The following is a 6,065-nucleotide window of genomic DNA, read 5'->3' as shown; positions in this document are numbered from 1 at the left end:
CATTATCGTTTAGAAAGAAGAACGTGGACTTCTTTAGAGGAGTCCTTTGAATAGCTTCTCCATTTAGTTAAAATACATGCAAATGGAGGTCGGGAAAGTTGGGTCCTGTTAACATATGGATGGAAGTGGAAAGAACTATCGCGATGACCGTCCTTGTGTTTCTTTTATTTTTTCTTTCTTCCTACTCCCCAAAGCCGCCCCCCCAACCCCCGCTCCGCCCCGCCTCGTCCCGTCCCGTCCCGTGCCGTCCATAGTTGTAGGTTCCAGTGGTAGGTCTTTCGGGTTTATGCTATGTGGGACGCCGCCTCGGCGTGGCTTGAAGGGCGATGCTGGGTCTGGGGCTGTGCCCAGGATCCGAACCGGTGAAAACCTGGGCCGTCGAAGCCGGGGGTCGGGGTGGGGGGCGCGTACTTGACCGCTCGTCCACGGGCTCGGCCCCCGGCCCTTGTTTTCTAGGGAGAGAGACAGAGAGACCCGATCCATTTTCTCTTGGCCTCTAAAGCGTGTGTGTGGTCGAAAGGCGATGGAGAGAGGGGTTCTGGTCCAGAAAGCCCCGACCGCGCTGCCGCGGGGATCGGTCGGTCCCGCCCGAACCGTCCGAGTCAGAAAGGAACGGACAGCTTTCCTCCTTTGGGCCCCTGACTTGGGACCAACAGGGGAAGAGAAACAGGCCTGCCTCTCTCCCTCACACCCTGGCCCCTTCCCCCAGGACGCCCTCCTTCTAGTCAGCCCGCCTCTGGCTTTTCCACACGCCGACAACCGCTCGTCGGCATGGACCCACCTTCCTTGGGGGACACCACCACACGACTCTCCCACTCGTCTGCCTGCCTTTCGTTGGCGTTGCTGCCAAACGCGAGGGGTAGGGGTGGTGGTGGCAGGGATGGCAGGGGCCCAGCGGCTCTCTTGCGGGTGAGGAAGTCTTGCTGGTTCTCCTAGGTCGGTGATCTTTCTCGATCTCCACACACATTCTTCGTTTGGGGAGCCAAGAGACGCCCTCTGAGGAATCCCTATGGCCAGGGTCGATCACTTACACGCTCACTGCCTCGGCCTCGGCCTCGGCCTTGGCCTCTGTCCGTCTTGTCTCTCTCCCTCCCTCCCTCCCTCCCTCCCGCCCTCCCTCGTCGGTCTCTGTGTGTGTACGTCTAGGTGGAGGCGAGGCAGGGAGGCCACCCACCCACCCACCCACCCACCTCGTGGTTTACCACATGCTCTACACGGAGGTAGAATTCCCATCCCACCGAATCCATCCTTTCCACGGGGCACAAGCCAGTGGCCTTCGGGAGTCTCTCTCCCCAAGGTGGCGCATCCGTCACGGCTATCTATTTCCAGAAGGTTTCCGTTTCCACCCCCTCCCTCCGAAAGAAAAAACGGCCCCACTCCCGGATCTGCCCCACCACGACCACCACCACCACCGCCACCGCCGCCGCCGCCACCGCCGCCATCTGCTGTCGCCCTCTAGGGTTGGACCGTTCTAGCTCTCTCCTCTGCGTGGAATCGCAACGTAGGTCGCCTTGGATGTCTGGCACCTCTCACTTACCAGAAGGTTTTGGAGGCTCAGGCTGGGCCACGCTTTGGCCCGGGTCAGTGTTCCGTTCCTCTGGATGGCTTCCTCGTTTTCCACGAGAAGGAGCCGTGAAGACGGAAAGGAAGGGTGGATGGATGGCTTCTCCCGTGCTACCGAGTCCCTCTCCCCTTTTCCCCAAAGCCTGAGGGGCGGTCAAGAGGATCGTCTCTGATGACAAAAGTCAGAGGCCCCCCGGTCAGACACCGTGCGAGGCGTTGGTGTGTTCAAGAGACGAGAACACGTCCCCATCAGCGTTTCCTGTCGTTCTCGTTCCGAAAGGATTCACGCGCCACCCCGTCTCCCTCCAGGTCTTAGGGCTGTCGTGCTCTGCAGCCGTCCCGTGTCGTGGATCCTGGGCACCACCACGCCACCGCCCCCCCCGCCATAGCTGTTGATCGCTATGTGGCACGCCTACGTTTGCCCAAAAGAGCAGTCCGATGGACAGCGTGGTGCTTTTCCCAGCAGGCAGGCAGGTGAGAGTCGCCCCTCTAGAAGGTTTCCAAGCCCCGTTCCATTCTCAGAGGCAGCTCCTTTGGCCATCAAGGAGGCAGGCGATGGGGGTGGGGGTGGGGATGGGGATGGGGCCGGAGCCTCTGTCCCTCTGTCGCGGTAGAAATGATTGGGAAAGGAGGGACGATGGGCGTAGGTCGACCATCCTGGGCGGTGGTGCTTTGGGAGCTTTTTCTAGAAGAAGGAGCGAACGGCCTTCCCTGGGAAGGGAGGAAACCAGAGGAGGTCCCCCTCAGACCGACCTGGCACGAGAAGGACATTCTCTCTCTCTCTCCCTTTTCTTCCTGACTTGAAATCAGGAGACAAAACTCCCCTGCCAAAGGGGCCCTCCCGTAACGGGGAGTGAGGAAGACCTCCTTCTCTTCACGGCTGAAGTTCTCCCTGCCTTTCCTGGACGTGAAGGATAGCACCTACGCCCACTGCCGTCGGCGACTTTTAGTCCCCCTGGAGAGGAAGAAATTCTTTCCCGTGGCCGAACCCTGGCGGTTCGTTCGTGCTGCAGAGGACGTGGCCCTCTCTGACACACCCAGGAACCTCCTCGCTCCGGGTCGAGGAGAGGGAGTTCTGTTCTGTGGTTTAGAATGGTGCTTAAAAAGGGACATCGCTTACAAAGGGTCCTCGTCCCCCTTCCTAAGTGGACGGCTCGGCTCGGAGGCGTGAGATACGTTTCACATCCTCCTCGTCGTCTTCACTCAAAGTTTTATTGGAGTTTTGAAGATTTTACTTTTTGTCTTTCCTTTTTCTCCCCAAAGCCCCCCGGTACATAGTTGTGTGTTCTTCGTTGTGGGTCCTTATAGCAGTGGTATGTGGGACGCCGCCTCAGCGTGGTTTGATGAGCAGTGCTGTGTACGCGCCCGGGATCCGAACCGACGAAACACTGGGCCGCCTGCAGCGGAGCGCGCGAACTTAACCACTCGGCCACGGGGCCAGCCCCTTACTGGATTTTTAAAACAACTCCGGGGGCCAGCCCGGTGGTGTGGCGGTGAAGTTCGCATGTTCTGCTCCGCCGGCCCCGGGTTCGCCGGTCCGGATCCCGGGCGCAGGACCCGGCACCGCTTGGCGAGCCACGGTGTGGCAGGCGTCCCACCTGGAAAGTAGAGGGGGATGGGCACGGATGTCAGCTCAGGGCCAGTCTTCCTCGGCCGACAGAGGAGGATTGGCGGCAGATGTTCGCTCAGGGCTCATCTTCCTCAAAAATAAAATAATAAATCGATTCGATAAAATATCAAATAACACAACCGTGGGATCATGACTCAGAGTCACCATTGGCCCGATGATGCCACTCCCCACCCCCCCACCCCCTACCCCCCACCATTTGGAGGTGCCGTCAGTGGGATTCATTCCTGTTTGTCCATCTTTCTTCCTCTTTTTTTTTTTAAAGACCGGCACCAGAGCTCATTGCCAATCTTTTCTTTTCTTTTTATTCCTCCTCCTTCTTCTTCTTCTCCCCAGAGCACCCCAGTACCTAGTTGTATATTCTCGTTGAGGGTCCCTCTGGTTCTGCCGTGTGGGACGCCACCTCAGCGTGGCTTGATGAGCGGTACCGTGTCCGAGCCCAGGATCCGAACCTTTGAAGCCCCGGGCCGCTGAAGTGGAGCGTGCAAACTCAACCGCTCGGCCACGAGGTCAGCCCCTTCCTTCCTTCCTTCCTTCCTTCCTTCCTTCCTTCGGAGGAGGAGGAGGAGGAGGAGGAGGAGGCAGGCCCTGTGTGAAGTCGCCAGTCAGTCTGTGGAAAGAGACGGAGGATTTCCCATGGGAAGCTGGGGCGGGGGACACGGACCAATGTCGTGCGAACTTGAAGGTGAATGATCAAAAAACCCACACACGCCTAGAGCAGCGGGTTGCCAGTTAGGAGTTTGCTTGCCGGGCCCATAACGCAGGGCTCATCGATGAGCCAAACCGTCCGTGATCCTCAAGCAGTCTAGTAGGGTTAGAGAAAGGAGGGGAGCACTCTTTCTGCCCCAGACGAGGCGAGTTTCTCAGACAGCCACCCTGCCCCAACATCTTCCCTCCCTGCCTCCCGGCCCTTGGCGGACTGCGGCCTAAGGGTGGGGGAATTGAAGAAAGCCGTTCAATGGAAAAGAGCCCGAGGCCATGGGAGAGAGCTTCATGCACTTGAATGAAGCCCTGACACCAGGCCCGTCGGAATGAATGGGCCTGACCTCCCCTCCCCCCTCCCCCCTCCCAGGCTGGCGAGTCCCACCGACTCGACTCGGCAGTGGAAGGCTAGGGGTTTCCTCAGAAATGGTGAACCGGCCCCCTTGTCCACAGGAAAACCACACACGGGTACAGCCTAGGCCGGATCTCGGGCCAAGTTGTCAGGGTGGCAAGATGATGGCGGATGAGAGGAAACTTGTTCTGGGACCGCCCCGCCCCCCATCACCTCTCTGGCTGAGAAGAGGGCTGGGGATCGGTGAGGGTCAGGGGGAGAGTGGGGGCGGGGCCGGGACAGGGACCACCGGGCAGTAGGACGGGAGTAGCCCTGAGGCCTGCCTGCCTGCCTGCCTGCCTGCCTGCTTCCTTCCCTGCCAGCGCAGGGCTGAGAGAGGCACGGGGCACGCTGGCTCCTGCCCCTTCACTCATTCGGGAAGTCTTCTGTTGTTGCTGCTGAGGTGCCGGCTGCGGTGACAGACAGAGCAAAACTCCTCTCTCTGTCTATTTCTTCAAAGGCCCGAGTCTGAGCTATGACAGATTCCCCTGTGGCTCGACCCGCAACCTCCCATCCTGCCAGACCAGACCCCTTGTCCAAAAACCTCCACTGGAGGAGCTCTTTCACCTGACCCGGAAAGGAAACACCAGCCCTGCCTCAGCCTCACACCCACCAACACCACCACCGCCACCACCACCACCACCACCACCACCACGACCCCCCCCGCCCCACTCTCCTCCGGACCCAGATACCTAACAGAGGGAACAAAAATCCAAAAATCCTGCTGCTCTCCTTCTATCGCCTCCACTTTAGAAGAGTCGGTCTCCCCCAAACACCTCAGTCTCTGTGACTTCCCGCGGCCTCCCTTTCCCTGTCACCATTCTCTCCCCGGACGGGCCCCATCTTACACTCGAACGACAGCTGCACCGCTCGGGGCAGCTGGACACGATGTCCCAAAGTGGCCCAGATGGTAGCCTGGTCAATTCCAAAGGACCCACACACGCAGTCGGCCATAAACGTGATGTGGAGATCGTGGACGTTCGTGAGCCTCTGATGAAATCGCTGCTCCGGGGACCCAGGCGTCTAGGACCCGTCTTCTCCGTGTTCTTCACACCGTTGCTCCTGGGCCGGTTATTCTCTTCCCTCTCGCTGACCTTAACGTTTTGTCTCTGCCATTGAATTTTGACTGTGCGAATGTGACTTGCCGCTGTAGGGCTGCGTGGATCTCTCAGGCATCCTGCTGTGCCATGCGGGGGGGGGGAATCCTTGGTGGGTGGGTCGATAGACGTCCGTTTGGTTGTCCCCTGGAGGGGAGAGACAGAGGGGACGACTCAATCCACCACGAACGCTGATGTCACTCTGATAAACCTGTAGCCGTGATTCTAGTTTATGGCCTGTGTCCTGAAAAGAACTTCCCAAAGGGCCAGCCCGGCGGCACAGCAGTTAAGTTCGCACGTTCCGTTTTGTCGGCCAGGGGTTCGCCGGTTCGGATCCGGGGTGCGGACGTGGAGCCCCTTGGCAAGCCACGCTGTGGTCGGCGTCCCGCCTATCAAGGGGAGGAGGATTGGCATGGATGTTAGCTCAGGACCACTCTCCCGGGGCAAAAAGAGGAGAATTGGCAGCAGGTGTCAGCTCGGGGCTCGTCTTCCTTGAAAAATAAATTAATTAAATAAATAAAAACAACTTCCCAAACCTCTCTGATAACTTGAAGCTTTGAAGTTTTGCGAGGTGAAATCAGGTGATAAAAAAGTCCACGGACGGGGGCAGCCCGTGGCCGAGTGGTTAAGTTCACACGCTCCCCTTCGGCGGCCCAGGGTTTTGCCCGTTCAGATCCTGGGCACG

The sequence above is a fragment of the Equus asinus genome, chromosome 6 (assembly GCF_041296235.1).
Source record: "Equus asinus isolate D_3611 breed Donkey chromosome 6, EquAss-T2T_v2, whole genome shotgun sequence".
NCBI lineage: Eukaryota > Metazoa > Chordata > Mammalia > Perissodactyla > Equidae > Equus > Equus asinus.
The sequence above is the reverse complement of the archived record's forward strand: the minus strand, read 5'-3'. Positions refer to the sequence as shown.